The sequence below is a fragment of the Crinia signifera genome, chromosome 4 (assembly GCF_055691185.1).
Source record: "Crinia signifera chromosome 4, ASM5569118v1, whole genome shotgun sequence".
Classification (NCBI taxonomy): Eukaryota; Metazoa; Chordata; class Amphibia; order Anura; family Myobatrachidae; genus Crinia; species Crinia signifera.
Window position 1 is genome coordinate 165,680,762 of NC_139220.1, and position 23,887 is coordinate 165,704,648.

Below are 23,887 nucleotides of genomic sequence, written 5' to 3' on the forward strand. Positions count from 1 at the left end.
AATATATTTCTAAATTTATAAACATATTATTAGCTATCCTAAATGACACGGCTTTAAAAAAAATTAGGATGTTATTTTATATAACCTTACAGATTTCTATAATTTTACAGCAAGGTCAAAATAAAATTATAACTTCAGCCACATCAAGGACATACCTTCTAAATCAATCACTGAACGAATTTGAAGCAAACTGCTGTGTATATGTAATGTTAAGTTGCTGAATATGTTGAGCAGGCTTTATGAAGATAAATCACTGATGCCCCTTTGCGAGATTTACAATTGCTTTCCTTCTCGAAGACAACCAGAAATAAAGCCCTGTATTTCTGCAGCAGACTTCCCTTACTTAAAATAGATCTCACAAATGTGATAATGAATTGTAACATGTTATATGAGACCAGACAAGGTTAGTGAGGCAAATTGAGAAATTAAAAAAACTTTATCACTTACAAAAGGATTGAGCTAACATGTGATCTATGTTTATCTGTCTTGCAACATTTCCACGGTAACATTTCACACATTTGGAAACACAATATCTGCCATTATAGTCACTACCCGATAATAGAAAGCCATTAATGAAACAACACTGTGTTACCATCTGATTCCAGATCAGTGAAACATCAATTTTATATCTGTTCACCATGAAGTAGCATGTAAAGTTGTACTAATGCCTGCATTTTCCCTAGCTGGAACCCCACTATTTCTCCCAACTGACATGTTTTACAGGGCTCTTTTATTCATCAAAATGTCTCAGCCAATAAACAGGTGTGGGGTTGAATAGCAAGTGTATCAAAAACAATCCACTTCAAATCGACAGATCAGGGTGAACAAAAGTGATTTGCACGTTATCCGTTAAAGAAACGTTACAAATCCCTTCAGGTCCATTATTTAATACAGTAAACTTCAAGTCTTGCACAATATTTCAATGATGACTGTTATAAATCTTGTACTGGAAAAACACACACACAAAAAAAAAATAAAAAAAAATATTTCTAGTATCATAAGGTCTCAATAATAAACAGAAGAGTCAAAATAAAGCTAAGTAAATTTTAATCAGTGTAGTACTGTATAGCATTTATTTGCCATGAAAATGTAGATTTTCATAACATAAGGTGCCCATACACGTACCCATTTTGTGTACTGTGGTTTTTGTACTACAAGCTGCCATGCGATTTTGGCACTTGAAGTGGATGCGATGCGATGTACTGTACTTTGCGGGTGTGATGCGATTTTAGCCACTTTTTATTTTATTTAATTTTTTTAAAGTTAATAGGTACTAATGGACATCGCATCGCATGTACTCCTGTACTGATGCGATGCGATGAAGCACAAAAAGTACTGCCTGCAGATACTTTTTGTGCTTTACAATATTGTACCTGCAGGGACGCGCATCGCATCCCCGCAGGAACACGGTGAGATTACTTTAAAAGTACAAAACGCATGCGATAATCGCAGCGTGTATGGGCACCTTAAGAAAACCATTATAATAGGGTGCGAGGCAGCATGTGAGTCTGATGTGCATGTTTAATTTTCATAGTTTGTAATGCAAGTTTCATTACAAAGTGCAAGTTTGATAGAAGCATGAACAGATCAGTGAGACCCATGCAGGCTTCTGTGTGCAAAAGTAATTCAATAGTTAAAAAGTTTTTGCGACCGATTCTTGTCCCTTTTAACTATATTCCATCTTCCTGTGATTGTGTTTTTCACAGTTGTTTTGAATAGTCATTTTAGTAATACTGTGGGCAGTATTCAATGAGAAAAATTCTCCGTGTTTTATGGAGAAATTTTGCTTTTTTCGCCTTGGACAGAGCATTTTGCTCTCCAAAAGTGAACCACCCTATTCAATGTGAAATATTCGCCGTCTTTCTAAGTGATGTTCGCCGTCACTCTCCGTGTAGAAATTCTCCATCTTTTGATGGAGAGCTGGAATGTGAACTTTTAAACTAAAAGGTTTTTTTTTTTAATTTTGGTGTCAAAAAATCTGTTTTTTTTTCCTGTGAAGGGGCATGTTATTTTTTATTCATGTGCTTATAGCACATGAATATATATTTAATAAAAAAAAATATTTTTTTTTTATTTTTTTTTACACAGTGCAGCCAGCAGGGGGCCGGAGCGCTCGAGCCACTCATTAGATATTCATATATTCACTGCACCCGATCGTTAATATGCACGATCGGGTGCAGTGAATACTGGGTCCCCCGCTGGCTATAGGGGGGGGGCAGCCTGTGCTGCCTGGGTCCCGGGGAGCCCCCTCCCCTCCACATATGTTCTGGGGCATCCAGGGAGACTTTAATCTCCCTGGATGCCACCGTCCCACGGCTCCCTGTCAGCTCCCTGCCGTGGACGCTCGTCCGCTGCAGGGGTTAAGACTCGCCGCGAGTGGCGGCGAGTCTTAAATACATTGAATAGTGGGAGCAGGAGGCTCCGGAACACGGAGAGTGCATGGCGAGAGAAAAAATCTCTCGCCATGCACAGAGAATTTTTTTCATTGAATACTGCCCTGTGTGTTTTCTTGCATTTGATAACCACACTTACATTGGTCATTTCTAAAGTCTTTATTACTATACATTGTATTTGAACCACTTTTAAAAAAAATGTTGTTCTGTACTGTATTAACATTTGCAGTTCTTTAATAAAATATTATATAAAAAAAAAAAACATAAATCAGCACAAGGCTCTATGAGCCATCACTGGATCTTGAAATACAGGGAACAAAGTAACCAGGGGTCCAGAGTGGCATCACTAGCCGGGTGCAAGGGTGCAGCCCACATCCGAGTGTCACCCTCCAAAGTGCCTGCTCTTCTGCAGTGCCAGGAACCGGATGCGGATACTCTCCTGCATCACTCGGCTCTGGTCAGAAAGAGAGATCCGGCACTGCAGACAGTTTTTTGGGTGCAGCCAGCATCTCTGGTGGATGCTGGACATGTCCCCGGAGTCAGACCTACTTACTATTAGGCCATGTCCGCAATGTAGAGTATGCACAGGGTTCTCTGGGGTACCTTGTATTGTAAATAAGGGTACCAGCTTCCACTAGCAGGTGGGGTGAAGCCACAAATAGCTGCGGTCTGCAGTACTTTATAGTACTAGTGTCATGCCACTCTAACTCTCCCCTGTAGGTCCCTAATTTAGGGGCAGCAGGTCCATGCCTATGATCGCTCCTGCTATAGTTAGCAAAAAGTTAGGAAACATCCCCACAAGAGTTTGCTTGCCCTCGCATCTTATTACATGTGTGAATAGGCTAAATTTACGAGTTTAGCGCTAAAAACCTCACACCCAATTCTTCCCCGTGTATCTTTCACATATAATATTGCAGATGTCATCATAAATGTTTTTTTCAACACAATACAGGAAATGCAGATTCACCTTGTAGAATCTAATGCCACAGCACACTTTTGATATTTCTAACAACATTTCTAATATCTGCTTCAGTTTAATTATTGCCCAACACTTCAAATAGGTTTCCAGATAAAAAAAAGTATTACACAAAAAAGAAATAAAACAAAATAACCCTAATTTTAAATATCTATATGTATATCGAAAGTTACTTGAACTCCTGAGATTCCGATAAGGCCATCTGTGTAATGAAAATGAAAATAATTAGCATGGCAGCTAACAGGGAACCGTGGTAGTATACTGAAGAATATTTATAAATGATCCCCATTCCTTTTTAAAATAAATAATTTCGGAAAATGGCAGCTGAAAAAAGTACCAAATTGATCTTGTTGTTGTTCAGACTACAGAACTTTTGAATTCATTTTGCAGCGGCCATATCTGTTCAGCTCACACTTGTGATCCCTCCCCTGTGCTGTCAGCTACAAAAATTAGACAATGAATCTTGTTCTTCTAGTATAATTAAACTATCCATGATAACCTCTAATGCTATATTAATCACACTGCTGGAAAAATCAAACACAATTGTCATTAGTTATTAGGTTAGAATGTTCTGGAACAAAAAGTTATTATCAAGGAAAATGTTTATGACCAAAAAATAAAGTCACAGATATCCAATTGCTATAATAAGATAGCCACTGTACAGTTAGCCAGAACTATTACGATGCTATTTCCAAAAGCCAGTTCACATATGTACTATGGAAATAGGCGAAAATCAATTTGCACTAAGGACATGCTTTAATTTTTCTTGTTCATAATATATTGTCTTGATAGCACATGTGAAGGCATAAGAGAGATAGGGTGTGGGAAGATAAGGTAATCAAACTTTAGAACCCATTGGTGAGGGAAAATGTAATTTAATTATTGTATTTTACAGAGATTAAGACTGGCTGAAGTGTACATTAACAGAAGAGCTGTGTGCACTAATGGCCCGATTCAGACCTGCTCCTGACCTGAGTGTTCTAGCATCCTAGTGAGCTGGTTAACAATGCCCCGACCAACGAACCCCCTCCCCCTTTGCCCCACGAATCCCTGTGCAAAGATGCCAACAGATGATACTAACCGGTATGTGATAGGTATTCTACTGAGACATACTGTATAGGCTGCCCTCAATGTAAGCTGTACATACATTTAGAATTTTTTGTAAAAGCAGTGACATATTCACGCCAATGTAGTTACTACTACACGCATGACCAGAATGTGGGATGTTTCTCAGTGAAGTAGTGGCAAATACATGCATTGCTATTATTGCTCTTTATATTGCAATGGAGAGACTTAACAGGACACAGGGGACTGCAGCGTACAACTTTTTGCTAATATCATTGACACCATAGGATTGATTTATTATAGTTTTGCTTTATCTTGCTACTTCATATCCAAATGACTACACATTTCTTTTGGTGATCTGAGGTGCATGAGCCTAGTCTGAAGTAAATGTATGTGTCTTATGGGAAAAACTGTCTTTGTGCTATATCTGCTTACTCTCAATAGATTTCCCGGTTTCACAGAATTTTTTACATTACATTTATGCTGTTGTAAAGATATATATATATATATATATATATATATATATATATATATATATATATATATATATATATATATATCACGTGCAAAGAATAGCGTCACTCCAGGTACTTTGTGAGAATGCTTTTACTGTTAGTCTACAGTGTTTCGGGCTGGAGCCCGTCTTCAGGACAGAAGACATGCTCCGGCCCGAAACACTGTAGACTAACAGTAAAAGCATTCTCACAAAGTACCTGGAGTGACGCTATTCTTTGCACGTGATATACAAGGCACTGGCACCCCCAGTGAACAGCGGGCACCCAGGCCAAGAAATACCAGCACAGCAGGAGCCAGTGAGGAGTGCCCGCTGTTCACTGGGGGTGCCAGTGCCTTGTATATCACGTGCAAAGAATAGCGTCACTCCAGGTACTTTGTGAGAATGCTTTTACTGTTAGTCTATATATATATGACAGGAGGGTCCACACTCCCAATCAGGATAGCAAGCAACAGCGGGGTGCTTCACTTAAGTACCACACGTGTACCATATATAAGTCCAAGGGCCAATAGCAAACAGATCAGCCGAGGGAGCACACTCCAGTATTCAACAAAATAAATGGTTTAATACATCACCATTACAGCATACAGTAAGTCGACGTTTCGGACTGAACACAGTCATTTATCAAGACAGACACCTATGCGACACAACAGCTCATCAACAGTGCAGGGGGCAGTGTGGTGTGCTGTGCCTGGGACGCCTCTAATAAAGGTCAATAATGCTGCACATAATCTGCGTTAGACTAATCTACAGCAATTAAGGGAGCCTAGAAAGCTCAACAACAGACTACCATACCTGTGGCTGCCATGGCGTCCCCTCTGTTAAGCGTGCTAAACATCACATAGGTGTGGGACGGGTGCCCAACCCGGATCTACGGAACGCGGAAGTGACGTCGGTGCGTTCCACCGGCCTGTCTGTTGTTGAGCCTTCTAGGCTCCCTTAATTGCTGTAGATTAGTCTAATACAGCTGCAGATTATGTGCAGCATTAATGACCTTTATTAGGGGCGACCCCAGGCACAGCACACCACACTGCCCCCTCAGAGCTGTTGTGTTGCATAGGTGTCTGACAAATTAAGATAATTAGAAACTTCACATTGTTTAAATAGGCCTTTGGGGGTGGGAGTGCTGCTAAGGTCTTAGAGAAAGTCCTGGTGATTTTTCTAAAATAAACATACTTACTCTGGTGGTGTGCAAAAAAGACAACGATTTCTATAAGAAAAACCACATCCTAATTTCAGTCCTTAGATTAAATATAAAAAAAAATTTAATTTATCGCTCTCAACTGAAGTCTCCCCCTTGGAGAAACTTTAATTTAAAAAATGGGTGTGTCCAAAGATGTGAGAGGTTCTAAAACCCAGATGATCAAATGTGACTAACCTAAAAATGGCCACAATAAACTAATAAGCGATAGGGTTAAAATAAAAAGAACATAAACAATTTAGTAGTTTTCTTTCACTGGATGGTTCCAACTACTCATTTCCTTGACAGTAACCAATAGCAAGACAGTATATAATACATGTACAATTATAAGAGACAACACTGAAACAATTTTGATGCTGGGATGAACTTGCAATGACCCCTGCATTGGCTCAGATTGTTTTCCAATAGCATAGCTCCATTAAGCAGGATGCATTAAAATAGGGTATTACATCCTTTAAAGCATGTAAAAGTGAAGTAGCTGTGAAATTCTCATTGCCTGCTATCTTACAACAAACATGAGCTGTATTTCCCTTTGTGACCATGATCTTAAAACTATTTCTCCCAATAAACTTCATTGGCACAGAAAGTTAGCAGTTGGCACAAAATCTCTGTATTCTTTCTTGAACTGTTCTGCCATTTGGTGAGGCTTCAGTATAAGCCATTTGGGAATGATTTCTTGCACAGATGCAATGTTGCTCTGTTTCTCTTTTGATTGGCACAAGCAAGTAATACTTAAAAAAATGTTGCATCTAAGAAAAAACATACTAATCTTAAACACTTGAATGCATCTGTGAGAAAGTAAACTAACCTTAAACAAAATGAGCATAGAATAATTAATTTGGCAGTTTTGTTTATGACTACTTCAATTGAATTTCACAATAACCAGTAAAATAAGAACCCAACTGAAAGAAACAGAAGGATTTGACAAAGAAAAAAACTACACTAAGTCCAGATGGACGCTTTTTATGCATCTTCCCTTTTAATATACATTAGAATTCTTGTAACTTTTATTCAAAAGAGCCACTAATAATGCAGGAAGAGAAAATTTACTATGGGAAAAATGAAGTACAATGGTGCTCAAGGATGCTTGCAACACTTGTCATGCTTCTGTATGTAGTGTCACCCCCTTCCCCCACATAAATTAAGCTCTTCAATATGTCTGGTGAGACACATGATATCCTGTAGTAAATATGTGTTACTTTGGGTCTTCATGGAAAAGATTCATTATTATTTACGAAAGAATTGGGAAAGAACCTCAGTAAAAGTTAACAGCTTAGCTTGGATAGACATGATAAGACAAGTGGCAGATATTAAATTTGGATAGAACACAGGGCTAAATTCATCCAATTACAATTTTGGGAGAATAGTTTATACATACTATAACTCATTATTTACGATTGTGCACATAGGTAGTGGCAGATTTTACCTAACGGCTGCACTCATGATGGCTTTATCAAAGGTGGGCTTTGATAAAGCCACCGTGAGTGGCGAAACATGTCAGGAAGCTGCTGGAGACACCACTTTTATGCTGATCTACCCCGGATTGCAGTCCAAACCAACCCCTGGGATTTACAAAAATATTTTTAGGTAAGAATTCCACCTCTGCGTATTCCACCTAATTGACACTCCTGGTATCGCACCACCTGCCATTTATTTCTGTGAGCCAACAGAGCAACATACTCAGCGAACTGTCGTAATTTGTGCCAATTTTGACTAACCCAGTTTAAATTTGGTAGAGGACATACATACCCTATCAAGGGGGTACATATCCTATTCATATTGCAATTTCCCACAATTTATGGGGCTTCCCTTTAATTGATTCCGTCTATTATGCATTGACACATTTTATATGTATTGTTTTTAATGTTTAATAATTAAAATTGTGTCAAAGATCATCCAATCTATTATTATTTTTTCATTGGTTTTCATCACTTGTGCGCTGCTCGCATCTCTTCTTTTACAGAGCCTACATAACCCCCACCTGTAATGTTTTGCATATTGTAGCCTACAGGTGGCAAAAGCTAAAGCCATCTTGAGATGGCATTAGCTACTGGGGCCAAGATTTGCATTTCAGAGCTTGGAAAATATGACATATAAGCAGCAGAAAATATATTCTTTGGGGACTGCGTCTCCAATGAAGAAAAGGGGATCATAGCATAATTTCCAAAATCTATTGTGGCCATTATAGATACACCCAGGGTATACATATGGGTGTTTTTGGGGTATATCTCTGAAATCTTACTTTATAAATTGGCCCTTTGATCTCAATATTAGCTAGTTAAAAAATTGGCGAATAGAAATATGGAAGTATTACAACTCTAAAAGGCCAATTTCTTTCCTTGGCATGAACAGTTAAAACTACAAGTAATATTCACTATAGCAATTGGTTAGTTTCATACCTAAATACTGTATGGACATTATATATACCAGAGAGTGCTTAGTCTAACTTATTCAATACAAATAAAAATAAGTATATTAAAACTGTTAGCTTGGCAAAGGCCACTTACATCCCCCCTCTATATCGGTCGGTTACTGCCCAGTTCGTTTCATCATTGTTTACAATTGTAAAGCGCAACGGAATATGCTGCGCTATGTTAGAAACTATAAATAGATAATAAATAAATAATGGTGTAAAAAATGCTATGCTTTTTTTCAGTGAAGTAATATAGATTAATATGAAAGTCACAGTCATTGGTTTCAATTACCTCATGCCCATCTGTAACAGCTCTCAGTTTGGAATCTACCTTTTCTTTGTATTCATATTCCTTGCAAATGCTGGTTACCAACACACACAATGACTTTTGGTATGTGGTGTCACTGTCCTGTTCCTAAAATTATGTGTATCCTGCATGGAAGGGCTTTAACAATTTATAGAATGAAATGGCAAAATCTATCAAAATCGAGTGTAGTAGCTTTCAAAAGGGACGTTGAAAACTTAGATATTATACAATGAGTAAAAAAAAGGTATTTCTCAAATAAAAAAAAAAAAATATATATATATATATAGAGAGAGAGATATATATCTCTATCTATATATATATATATATATATATCTATATCTATAGATATATATATATATATACAGAGAGAGTCAATGTCAGCCCGGCACTCTCCTTGAGTGAACAGCTGCCGTCGGTGCCTTCCCCGGGGGGGGGGGATAGCAATCGGTACAAACAGCGAGCGGCACTCAGCGGTCTTAGTGCAGAAAATCTTTATGGTGGGGTGTCCAACGTTTCAGAGCAACTAAGCTCCTTTTACACCTTGGAAAATAAGCTTAGTTGCTCCGAAACGTTGGACACCCCACCATAAAGATTTTCTGCACTAAGACCGCTGTGTGGCTCTCTCTGTACCGATTGATATATATATATATATATACACCGTAGAAAAAATGGTAACTCACCAAGGTCGAGAGTTCCAACTTGAGATTTAATGCATACAAATAGACATCATGTCTTATATGTAGCCTCCGAGCTCTGAAACGTTGTCTTTACCGCACATGGATTAAATATCCTTTCACTACATCGCTTCTGCAGTCTCCGAGTGCTGCTTATTTCCTCATACTGTATATATATATATATATATATATATATATATCTATCTTGGAGCAGGTTGGCACACACTGGGGTCGCCTTTCAGTGGTCCCACGTGAAAGCCACATAATAGACAAAAAAAATAGGAATGGCACTCACCAGGGCTTTTTATAATCCAAACAGGATATTTATTCCATCACTTCAGTTGAAACATATAGATCAGGTCAACGTTTCGGCCACAGAACGTGGCCTTACTCATGACCACATCACACAAACAGACCAACAGATCCCTATCCACAGGGCCACCTCTTATTCCCACATAGGCACCACCCATCAGTCAACCGACCAATCAGATCTTAGGTTCTAAATATTCACTGCAGTCTCCTAGTAATTAAATAGCACTCATGCAGCTGGTACAGTATCGCTACTGCGATGTAACTTACCAGCCCACCGCCATATCCCATCCACGAGGCCCGGGCGTCTCTTCAGGGTTCCCCACTTCCTGGATGCGGTCCAAAGGGCGGAAACACGTCATCCTGCGTTCCACCCGCCGCCGCTGTCATAACCACAGACCTGGCTTGCTCAGCAAGCTCCGGTCATATGACCCCGGACAACCACACTTCCTGGAGCGCGTCATATGCGTTCCATCTCCCATTGAGGAGGTGTGTCTATGCGTTCCACAGCATTAACTGGACATACGGCTCAAAAAAACTGTTTTAGCTAAATATTAACTGATCGTTCAGGTAGCTCTATGGGGGTCTCCCATCAGGCACAAGAGGGGCACCTGCTAACATTTAAAAACACAAAACACAGCACTACAATACAAAACTATATAAACCCACATATAAGATATACAGTGTCACCTTCGATGGCCAACCGATCGGGGCCGCACCGTAAACCATAAGTAAATCACATACAAAAATAGCCATTAGACCTCCAGCAGTTATATCTCAGCTCATCATACGGGCTTAGGAAAAATACAAGCAATCCAAATACTTGTGAAAAATCATACAAAAATAAGAAAAAAGAAAAATGTGAAAAAATAAAATAAAATAAAAAATATAGTATCAAAAGATTTTTGAGAAAAAACGTTTTTTTTTTTGAGAAAAAGATCTTTAAAGCATTCAACTTGCGCATCCAGCAACCCTCAGTGGCACAGTCCACCTTCATTATGCTCAGTTTCTTTCAAAGAAATATGTTGAGGTGGTTATATTCATTCAGCCCCTTAGTGGCCACAATGTCCAGCGCGTGGATCCAGCGGGACTCCTTCTTTAGGAGCAACAGATCCCTGTTGTCCCCTCTTAGTAGTGGGGGGACCCAGTCTATAATCATATATTTGAGCATGGAGAGTTGATGTCCTCGGGCGGTGAAGTGTGCCGCCACCGGTTTATCTGTTGAACCCCGCTCAAAGGCCAGCCGGATATCCGAGCGTGCTGGGTCATCCTCTCGCGAAATGTCCTCTTTGTCTTCCCTACGTATATAAGACTGCAGGGACATTGCATAATGTAAACGACAAAGTCCAATTGGCAGTGAAGACTATACTGCAACTGGATTCTCCTGCCCGTCTGGGGGTGAGGGAAGGAACCACCAGTCATTAGTGACCTACAGGTTGTGCACCCCGTGCACCGACAGCAACTATTTTTTCGTACCAACCAATTTTTGCTTTTCTCACCCTCCTTGATGTCATCGGAGTTTGCATTGGTACGGTACAGTAGGTCCTTGAGGTTCGAGCCCCTCCGTATACCGAATAACGGGGGTCCATTTTTGGCTCTACTCAGGCCTGGGTCCGTTTTAACAATGTTCCATTTTCTCCTTTTGGAGCATTGCACTGTCTGTAGTCTGGTGTCACATTTGATGCTGAACAGCAATCTATCAGGTGCACCCTTTGTTTCTCTTAAGACTTCTTTGTTAAATAAGGCTCTTGCCCTGGTGAGGCACTTATCAATTGATGACTTGGCGTAGCCACGTTCTAGAAATCTCTGCTTGATTTCATCAATCTGTACAACAGCCAAATCCTCTTCTGAGTTGTTTCTTAAAACACGCATAAATTGAGATACGGGTAACCCATTTTTTAGGGCCTCCGGGTGATGGCTTGTTGCAGATAAGAGCGTATTTCTGTCCATAGGCTTACGGTAAAGTGTGTGTGCCAACCTGTTGTCCTTCTTGAAGATAAGTACATCTAGGAAGCTCATCTCTTGTGGGTTAATTGATGCTGTGAACCTTATTGGGCTGTTTAAGGAGTTCAAAGTTACAATCATAGCCAGGAACGAATCCTTGCTGCCCTGCCACACAATAAAGACATCATCTATAAACCTACGATAATACCTAATGTGTTCTCCGAAGGTGGGCAAGATATGGAGTCACTCGTACTCATCCATATAAATATTAGCGTACTCTTGCGCTAAATTTGAGCCCATGGCCGTGCCTGAGCGTTGGTAAAAGAACTCCTTGTCATACAAAAAATGATTGCGTTCCAAAACAACCCTAAGCAGTGACAACACAAACTCAATTGGTGGTCCAGAATAAGGACCCTTGACCAGACATTTCCTGACCGCCTCCACACCGCCATCATGTGGGATGACGGTGTAGAGGGAGGAAACATCCATGGTGGCCAGAAAACAATGGTCAGGTAGAACATTCAACTCTTTCAAACCATCCAGAAAATGGCCTGTGTCACGAAGGTAACTATCTGTGCGTACAACACAATCCTGGAGGTAGAAATCTACCAACTGTGCAAGTGGCTGTAGTACCGACCCCCGGGCAGATATGACCGGGCTGCCCGGGGGGTCCACCAGCCCCTTATGGACCTTGGGTAGCGTATATATTATCGGACAGATGGGGTGCTCAACGGTCAGAAAACGAGCCAGCACCCCATCTATCCAGTCACCAGCCAAGGCCAATGAAATCAGTTTATCAACATCTTTTTTCACATTAAACATCGGGTTCACAGGGACTTTTTCATAAGTGGTGGTAACTCCTAACTGCCTTCTAATTTCTTGATCATATTTAACGGCATCTTGGAGAACCACCACTCCGCCTTTAATCGGCTTTTCTTATTATCAAACTATAATCTGATCTTAAAGATTTCAAAGCCTCCCTTTCTGACCTCGACAAATTATCAAATGGAATCTTATCAGTGTGTTCAGTCACCTCCTCATCAACCAACCTTAAAAATGTTCTAATACTTGCATTGCTCGAGGTCGGATCGAAAGTGCTCGGTGTCTTAAACAACCCCGACCCAGTCTCGGTCAATGCCACATCTTTTTTGCAGAAGTACTCATTGAGTCTGAGCTTCCTACCCATCTTGTAGTGATCAACAGCCCAATTGAACTTGTTGAAACCACAAGTGGGCACGAAGCTCAGTCCTTTGGAGAGCAGGGATGTCTCAGGAGAGGTCAGTGAATGGCTAGATAAGTTGAAAATTAATACTTGTTGCCCCTCTTCCGCCCTCTTTGGGTGCCTGTTCCTGGCACCCCTCCGCGGGTGCGGTCTTTTTTCCCGGGGTCTAGTTTTTGTGCCCGTGTCTCCACACCTAAAAAAGCTCCCACTGGGGGCCTGGAGCCACTTGCCTCTGATTCAGAGGCAGAGTTAGAGGTAGTTGTGTCAAAATTGTATTCACGCTGTAACCTCAGTTGTCTAAATCTAGCCGGGCCCACTCTCCTCTGGTTACCATCCCCCGACAACCACTTATAGACTGTATGGTTTTTATAATCTTGCTCAACAATATCCAATTTTTTCCTTTTGAATAGAATTAACTCAGCCTGATATTTATCTATCTGAGCCAGGCTTCAGTCTTGTCTGCAGCAAGAACGGGTGACAGCTCTAAATCAAATTTCCTGATGTGGTCATGAGTAAGGCCACGTTCTGTGGCCGAAACGTCGACCTGATCTATATGTTTCAACTGAAGTGATGGAATAAATATCCTGATTGGATTATAAAAAGCCCTGGTGAGTGCCATTCCTATTTTTTTGGTCTATATATATATATATATATATATATATATATATATATATATATATATATATATATATACACATACAACTAAAATAAGATGACTAAAAAAGTTTACCAAATAATTTTGTTTACACAAGTGTTGGTGCAGGACTAGTAAATACAATTTATTGTAATAAAAAGTTTTAACAGTAAAATCAAATTGTGTTCATTTTTAGCAATGGCTTGGTGGCATCTTGAGCCTAGTGTCCACAACATGTCACTATGCTGCAGTGCAGGAACACTGGTAAATAGGCAAGTCGCATGTGTGAGAAGTGGGCCTATGGCATATGTTTAGCGGAGTGCCCCAAAAAAGAATAAACCAGCCCAGGTCCCACATTTATAAAATATAGATTTAACTTTAAAATGTTTATACTAACAAGTTAATCCACAAGTAGCATCATTCATAATATCAATGTACAGATTTAATAGTTAGCATGGCTACGATATAGAATTGGTGACATTTTTTAAAATAGAGCAATTTTATTGAAAACAAGAAGCAGAAGAAAAACATACATACTTGAAAAATAAAGATACAGGCAATATATCCCTGTATACAGTTTAGCTTCAAAAATAAATATATGTTATTTATACAACAGTGTGTCTTTACTTAATTTTAACAATTTACTTTGCCGGCAAAAAGCATCATCATTAGTGGGGCTCTATTTTGCATGAGCTATAAAGTCACTAAATGCTCTAATGTATTTGCTAATTGCATTTAAAAACTGAAGCATGGATCTGGCACATTAACCTCTTCAGTGGTGGTTTTTTATTAGGGAGCGCTCCTCAATTGGACAAATTATTTTTGGGGAGCGCAGGCAGTGGCACTCCCAAAAATGTTCAGGGTTTGCCAGTCTGCGCACTGAGCATAACCCGGAAAATTCCCGGGAGTGCCACTGAAGGGGTTAAACATGATTACCAATTTTTCAAACATAATTTAAATGTTGAGATTAGTTAAATCACAAGGTATTTTTACTCCTTAGTTTGTTAACTTAACCCCAAATTAAATAATTTTGTTTCTGTACAATATATTGTCTCATTATGTTCTATACAATCCCTACAGTCACATGATAAGAATGCATTGTCTGCTCTTTCATTTCAAACCTCCATTTACCTATTGCATCATAGCATACCACAAATGAGGCTATACCCATGACTAGCTAGTAGGCCAAATGACCAAACTGTTACAGTCTGTTTCATTAAAGATAGACAGAAGGGTTCTGAGAACAGAGAAAGGGATTATTCTACAAATAAAAAAAAAAAAAATAGCTTTAGGATTGCAGTGTGCCTTGCCTAGTTATTAAAGCTGGGTACACACTAGACGACATGCAAACCACACAATGTCACTCACAATTTCCCTTGAACTCCCTGGAACATACTGAGTGATTTTACAAACAACTAAACTATATACGCGAGTCAATCAACGCTACCAAATTGATGGGTTTCTGACTAATTTAAATAACTGAAGACATTTATTTAGTCATTTGTAGCCTACACACTGCACAATTTGCCCTTAGTCATTAGCGACATTTGAGTTGCATGGACAGATGACATCTGTAGAGAGATGTGGGAGCTTAAATTACTAGCAATATAGTGTGTACACACTGAATGATTTAAATTGTATGTAATGAATAGTCGTTATGGCCAAATTTATTTAAAATGTCATCTAGTGTGTTTGACTTAACAACTTAAAAAAATAAACCAAAGTCCCACAACATAAGATTTATATATAAGGTGGAAAAAAAGATCAATAATTATTAAAATACGCATTACTAAGCTTCCTATCATAATTCTGTATAGCGCTCTTTCTCATATAAGACACAAGTCTCTTAAAATACTGAACATAATAAAGAAAAGAAACTATAAATTCTAGAAAAGTTTTTCATAAAATTCTAAAAGATACTAAAGGGACATTAAGGAAATGCTTGACCAAACAGGAAAGTCTTGATCCTGTTTTTTGAAGACTGTAGGACCAATTGAGAGTATGCAGCAGGCAACATAAAAAATAATTACACATTCCATTATACAAATTTCAGGTAGCTGGCAGATTACAGTACTACCATATGATGGTCGCGTTTCTCTTTGTATATAGGCAGTAAACGTTTACTTATATGTAAACATCAGTTTATTCATTTCAAATATTGCAACGGTTTAGTATTCAATTTCCAATTATTTTTGTTTTACTCAAATAAGGGTTCGATGTTTCATGTCCAAGCATCACAATACTTCACAAAAACATTCTATACTACTAACCTGCCTTTTCCAAATATGCTGTGCACAGCTCAAGTCTCTATCATACATCCTTGCAGGAAAAGAAACAGCCTCTGTTATTTACAGTAAGTTAATAACTAGAGGAAAGAGTCCCTTGTTATTAAAAGAGATGTCACCTTGTAGAATTCAGGTGCAAGTTGCTTTAACATTCCTAGCACTCTAACCATTCCAAATAGGATATCTTGTAATGCTCACAGACAGATATCCCAACACCTATTAACTTATCACACATTTTCAGGTCAGGTATGTCTTCCAGTAAATATTTGGGACTTTACTCTTCGGGTGAAGAAAGATTACTAATGGATCATTGTGCAGTTGCAGAAAGTGTTTGTCTGCAATGAATGGGTTAACATAATTTCTTTGTAAAAACCACATGCCACAGCTTGTGTAATTTGTTTCAAAGCTTGTAAACATCAAAAATGACTATGAAACCTTCTTGTTTTGTTCCCTTGGTTCTAATGCAGCTTATTGATTTCAGTGGAAGCAAACAGATGATGGAAGTGTCTTTGACTTTACCAAACTGTGCTAAAAACCAGCTCTGGAAAAAGGCACTGCTTTTCATCATTTGTATTTGAAACTGTCAATACACTGGAGCATTTTACAGCTGTGCACTATTTTTTTTGCAAGTTACATTATAGATTTGGTTAATATGCAGTTTGCAATTTTAAAATATTACCTAGCTTAGCCATACATACGTAATGCAGATTTCAAATATAGAGTTTGCATTCCATTTCTGGCTAAGTGGTTATATGTAGTTTCTATGCTTTGCCCCTTGATCTGATTAAACAGTGTTGCCCTGAAAGCTTGTAGACCGAAAACAGAATGTACTTACAGACAACACTGACACTTGTCTCCCAGCAGAGGTTTAGCCAAAGCACATTACAGAACACAAAGACTAAAAGGTAGGACTACACTTATATATCACTCAGAGCAAAAATAACACTGTGGTGCAGAGCCGGCTCAAGGCCTACTAGCACCCTGAGCGAGATTTGTTGACGAGCCCCCTCCCAAATGCGGTAACCATGCTACATTATATATATATGGCACGCACACTGTAATGCCCATTATACTTATGAAACACTGTTATGCCCATTATACAAATGCCACACACCATGATGCCCATTACACATATGCCACACACTGTGATGCCTATTATACAAATGCCACACTGTGATGCCCATTATACATATGCTACACACCGTGATGCCCATTACATATACCACACACCATTATGCCTATTATACATAGGACACACACTGTAATGCCCATTATACATATGCCACACACTTTGATGCCCATTATACATATGCCACACACAGGGATTACCATAACGCCACACCGGGATGCCCATTACACATTATGCCACACCTTGATGCCTATTTTACATAGTAATCATGGTGTATGGCATATTATACATAGGCCACACACTGTTATGCACATTATACATAGGCCACACACCATGATGCCCATTACACATTATGCCACACACAGTGATGCCCATTACATATTATGCCACATAAATGCTGCTTACATACATGCTCATTGCTAGGGGGGTTCTTTCTCAATGCCAAGGGGTACATGCTCGATGCCAGGGGCTTCAAGCTCATTGCCAAGGGGGAATACCGCCAAGGGGGCGTTAAATGCCTGTTGACAAAGGGAAGCGAGACTGTAAGTTAGACAGTCGCACATAATTTAAAGCCATGAGAGCCTGGCAGAGAGCTGTGCGCTGCCCGGCTGTGTCATTAAAGCAGGTCTGTGGGTATTTTGAACTCTGTCGCTGGACCGCAAGCCAAATCAGAGCTCGCAGTTTGGCAGCCAATCTGGAGCCACCATTGCTGCTCCTGATTGGACCGTGAGCTCCAATTGGCTCACAGTCCAGTGGGAGAGTTCGAAATAGCTGCAGACCTGCTTTGAGTATACAGCTCTGCCCGCCTGTCATGAATTTAAATTGTGTGCAGCTGTCTAACCTACAGTAATTGACTTTTTTCAACTCTTCCTAATTTAAGGAGATATTAGAACTGAGAAAGTACTGGATGTATTGGGACTGCTGGCCACACCAACACAGCACTGGTCATCACCACTCCATTAGTCCCAAGAGAAACTAACATGGTAATAACAGTCCTAATTATAATACATTTGCCTACCATACATGGTGTGATGCACATTGTGCGTTTTGGACCAGATAGCATCCCATCTAGTTCAAACTTGTGCATTATGTGCGTCTTGAACTACATGCTATGCGATTTAGTCCAAAAAGTGTATCCTGCACATACTTTTTGTACCTTGCGTTATGATGTACGCGGGAGCGTGCATTGCATTAAAAGGTATAATAGCACTTTGAGCACCTTTACAACCAATCTTAAAATGATGCTAAGTTGCATAAAGAACTTAGATATTATTAGTACTCATATCTAATTTCACTAAAATAAGAACTCCAATTGATGGCCCGTAACCCTTTGAGTGCCAACATCTCTGTGATAGAAGCTCAAAATATCTGCTAAAAAGCAATAACGTTTGGGAGGAGCGATACCAAAGAAGCGAGAAATAAATAAAAATAAACACAACTTAAATATATTCATTAAAGAAACCGACTATTCAACAGGAAAAGGTGATTAGCCCAACCTATAAATTATGCAATATAGAAATAGGTAGGTCCTGTATAGTATCTAGACCAAGAGTCTCGCCTCATTACCTTTCTTTTACCATCAAATACCAAGTTCTTTGTAGTTAATGCAGCCTTGTTTTATGCACAATGTAATCTGTATAATCACTGGAATCATCCAGATACACCTACCACTTTAAAGTGGAAGCCATGACTAAATCAATTGTTATTCCAAACATCACACCCAACTCGTATTAATGTTATTAATTATACTGTAAAAAGCATATTAGTTGAGTGAATTAAAGCTAAATATAACTTTCATTTATCATTCGTACCAGCACAACGGAAACATCAATTATTACAACTAGGAGATATCTTATTGGTCTAGCACCTTTTTATTACTTTTTATTGATACGATCAGAGTTTGGCTTAATATAAATATGTACACACTTTATTTAGGGTAACTAACTAGAGAACACTGTTTAAAGTTGTGTTGGACACTTCTACATACTTACTTCTAAATTTGTTTGTTGTTTTTTCTTGTGCCCAAACCACGCTAAAACAAATAATTTGTTTGCATAGAAAGCAGGAAGTACATCACGTTGTACTGTGCAGAGATTTTATTCTGAGCATGTCACAGCTGCTTTCAGTTCAACTAGAACATCTGCAGAAATGGATTACACTATCTGGAGCACATGCATCATCAACAACTTGCTCAACAGGAACAAAATAAGGTTACAATCCAGTGCAAAGATTAACAGTAGATTTTCAAAAGAAATATTTTACAGTAGCATATGAATAAAAAATAAATGCCAAGTGCAGCTGGTGAAGGAGACAGAAACTGGATAGATTTATTGTGATTATTTTTACTATTACTGTACATGCGTATTTTATTCAAAAATATATTGATGTTAAAACACATTATTCTTCACAGAGCATTATACAATGGCAAAGAACACTGAAATTGTATATTCAGTAGCTTTAATTATGCATCAGAAGGGTATGAATGAATTAAAGGGCCATTGTGCATAACATGTGGAATGCATGTAACTGGCAAATGATAAACATTGCAGATACAAACAGCCCATTATATTCCGGAAAATCAAATAAAGACATTCAGCTAATAAAAAAAATAAAAAAAATAGGTAAATAATAGCATCCACAACTTTTGAAAAATGTGTTAGAAATATTAATATGTTTACAGATCATTGAGCTTTGCACAGAAATATACTGGAGAATGTAGCAAAATATCAAAGACTATTCAAACTAAGGGGTAGATTTATTAAGCTCGGTGAAGTGATAGTGTCTGGTTTTTATCACCGGGCAATCAGCTCCTACATGTCATTTTCCAAACCAAGCCTGTAACTTCACAGTAATACCACTTTCAGACCGCACTGTGAACACGGGTTATTGCCGTGTTCGCGGGGCTTAAACACGGGTGAAGGTGCGGTATGAAAGCGCCACACTCAGAAAACCTGTGTTGAGCAACACGGCTTTTCAACCCTGGTCTTTACCAGGGTTGAACACGGCTCTAACACGTGTTTGCGTGCGGTCAGAAAGGCCCCGACACGTGTCATCAGACACTACTGTTTGTGAAATGCCGCTATTGGTGGATTCCTGTGAGGTCAGCAGTCTGACCCGGGAAATCAACAAGCAGCACGCTGGAGCTGTGGACCACGGGACACAGGCACCATCCCAGCCTGCGCTCCACACTTCTTCAGCCTGCAATCCACACTTTTGGAAGCCTATTGCTCCACACTGGTACAGCCTGCAATACACACTTGTCCAGTGTGTATTCCACACTTCTACAGCCTGCAATCTAGTGTGTATTCCACACAGCCTGCTTTACAGCAATATGTCCTCTCTCTGGACAGATGAGGAGGTGAGGGAATTGCTCAACATTAGGGGTGACGAGGAGATCCACAGACAGATCACCGGAACCGTAAAGGACGCTGTGGTCTACAAAAATATTGCGATGGTATTAGCATCCCGTGGCTACAAAAGGACACAGCAACAGGTGGTCAATAAGCTCAAGGCGCTGCGGAAACAATTCATGAAGGTACACGACCACAACAGACACAAAAGTGGTGCGGCACGCCTAGATTGGAAACACTATGACCAGTGTGCAGGTGTTTTTGGATACACAGCATTAGCCACACCAGTCAGGCTGTCATCCAATTTATCTGCTTCAAGCAGCCAGGCTTCTGCGAGGGACCATGACAACAGCAGCGTTGCAGACTCTTGTCCACCGTCGCCACTGTTAATAGATGATGACCCGGCAGACACCATGGAGCAACATCCTGGGGGCCATGACGACACTATCGGTGCGTCTGTTGAAGCGGCAGAAGGGACACAGGCCGTAGCCTGTACGTCATCTGGAGTCAATACATCGGCTGGAGCCACGCCATCTCCAAATAGCCAGACCCCACCGTTGCGCAGCAACAGTAAATACAAATGTATAAAAAAATGTGTGATGCCACTATTTATTTTACAGTGAGTGAAGTGAGTGTGTGTGTGTGTGTATATATATATATATATACATACATACACACACACACACACACACACACAGAGACACAAGTACTCCAAAAGTTAGCGTAATATTTTTTTTTTTGGGGGGGGTGGGGGGGTATGTGTGTGCAATCGTGTGTGTGTGTGTGTGTGTGTGTATATATATATATATATATATATATATACACACACACACACACACACACACATACATATACACACACTGACAACCAAAGAATCTTCCAACTGAAAGTTTTTCCATCATCATTTATTAAAAAAATATTTGTAATCTTTTGCAGTGTTGCAATTGTGCAGGTGGACGAATACCACAACCACGTGTTTGCTATCTCCACTGCTATGTTAATACAATATTACGCTGATTGTAATGTTCCTTTTTTTCTCCCTTTTCTAGTATATTCGGTTCCTCCGAGAAGAAAGCGAGTGAATAAAAACGAACAAATGGCCAGAGTCATGGCCAATGGCATTGGCGAAAAATTGCAGGAAATGGATGCAGCAATGTCCGCACAAGAAGATGCTCGCCTAGATAGATTTCTCAAGGCACAGGATGCTATGCAAAATGCGTTTTTGACACAGGTGATAGCCATACAGGAGCGTCAAAGCAGGGACGCAGAGTTACTGCAAAGAAATGCCCATCAGTTCCAGATGACATTCCTTGAGCGAATACTCGCCAGTCGCAATCAAGGGCATCCCTCAGTTCCACAAATACAACAGGCACCTCACTACCCAAATCAACCCTACCCCCAATATAACCCTGGCCCGTTGAATGACCATGCTCACCCTCCTGAAAGGGCAGAAAGGGTAGAAACTCCTCCTGAATACTCTGTGTACAGGAACTTATCCTAACTTGGCACTTTGTTTTTATATGCCTACAGTTTTTTACATATGTAAACAGCACTTTTTATAGTTGTAGTTTCACTTGCCAGAACAAGGAAGGTTTGTTTTTAGGGGCAAAGATGCTCCTTGCACTATAGTGTTTGTGTGTTTACCTGTAAATGTTAATATGTTTACAAAGTTTTTTACATGTTTTACCATGTGTTGAAGTACACAATTTTAAACGGGTACACTGCTTGAACCAGAATAAACCTGTTTTAATATTTAAACCACAACTTTGTATTTGCATTTATGTTGACAGTAGTGAAGGAAGATTCACCATTAGAGCAGAGCGGATCTGTTCTGCATTCCCGCTATCATCCCCAACAAACTCTGCGGCATCCACAGAGGAGGACTCAAGTGGAGAGTCCTGTACAGCCCACTCAGGGAGAAATTGCTCATTACGAGCCTCACATGTGTTGTGCAGTACACAACAAGCTGCGACAACATCAGGCATAATCATAAGATCCACATAATTTCGCTTCATGACGCAGCGCCAACGTCCTTTTAATCTGCCAAACGCATTCTCCACAACCATCCTAGCAGAGCGCTCAAGGTGTGGGTGAAGGCAATCTGTTCAGGGCTCAACTGCACATGTTGCGTGAATCCCTTCATCAACCAGTGGAGTAGGCCGCATCTCCAATAATATGCACTGGTATCTCAACCCCATCAATAATCTTTGATTTCTGTAAGCAAAGAGGAAAAGATAAGTATTTGTAACGTGTTAAAATTGCCTACACCACTGGTTCTTAACCTCGGTACTCAAGGACCCCTAACAGTGCATGTTGGGGGCCCTTGAGGACTGAGGTTGTGAACCACTGGCCTACACCATTGTTACCCTTCAGATGTTGGTGATCTACACATACAAGCATTCCTTGCACCACTTGTAGTATGACCTAATGTAAGGCAAAGCATGGCAGTATGTGTAGTTCATCAGCAGGTGGAGGGCCGCATATGGCTCACTTCTGGTCTCCCCCACAACTTGACAAACGTGTAATTTCTTACCTCTCTTGGGAACAGCCAGCCACCTTGCTTTTCCTCCGCTAGTTGGAAGAGGTCAGAATTGGCGAGGACTCTGGAGTCATGTGCTCTGCCTGGCCACCCAATGAAGACATCAGTGAAGCTAAAAGGAATGTATGTTTAGTTTAGAAAAATGCACATAACATCAGACACACACTGCAAAAAACTAACTTACCAGTACTGGTGATCCACGACTGCTTGTAAAACGATGGAATGCCACCCCTTCCTGTTGTAATAGTCTGCTGGGCTGTCACGGGGTGCAATAATAGGGATATGTGTCCCATCAATGGCCCCAGCACACTGTGGATACCCCCGCCTGCAGAAACCTTCGATGGTGTCCTCTAGGCGCTGTCCCTTTGGAAGGGAGATGGACCGCTGGTAGAGAGTATCCAGTTTTGCCCGAGTGACTTGGTACACTATGCTGCAGACTGTAGAGATCCCAACTCCAAACAAGCAGGACAGTGTGCGGTACTCCCCAGGTGTAGCATACCACCACAAGGCAATGGCTAGCCTCCTGCTTGGGTCTCCTGTAGTTGGTGGTCTTCATAGTGAGTGCAGGGGTCAGTACATCCAGAAGGTGTTTAAACGTGCCACGTGTCATTCGAAAATGAGCCATCCACTGTTCATCTTGGAAAGATTCTACAGCTAGCATGAAAGCTTGCCCATGACTCCAGTCTCTGGCCCACAATGTTCTGGCTGATGCTGTGTTCAGGTGTAGTGCGGTCGACATCGTAGACGAAATAAATGCTCTCCTCCTGCGCAAATAAAGGCGTCGCTCTTTGTTCATCTCTGCCCAGAACTGTGCACTTTTCCTCAGCATGAAATAAGTGTACAGCATGTTGCACAGTGTGACACTCTGCTGCATGCTAACACCTGAATCACACAGAATAAAAGCACAAACATCCATGAGGTCAGAGAAGTCT

The 23,887-nt window shown here is 40.2% G+C and overlaps 1 protein-coding gene and 1 long non-coding RNA gene across 2 annotated transcripts in view; both read right to left on the bottom strand.

The window, feature by feature from the left end:
- TBC1D22A (TBC1 domain family member 22A) overlaps window positions 1-23,887 on the bottom strand; it is a 548,927-nt gene that overhangs the window by 422,105 nt on the left and 102,935 nt on the right. The gene's annotated exons all lie outside the window — the stretch shown is intronic.
- Window positions 22,573-23,271, bottom strand: LOC146074607 (uncharacterized). The gene is made up of 3 exons (XR_014473438.1): window positions 23,140-23,271; window positions 22,950-23,067; window positions 22,573-22,630 (listed from the first exon to the last, which is right to left on the bottom strand). It is a non-coding gene; the product is annotated as an uncharacterized LOC146074607 (long non-coding RNA).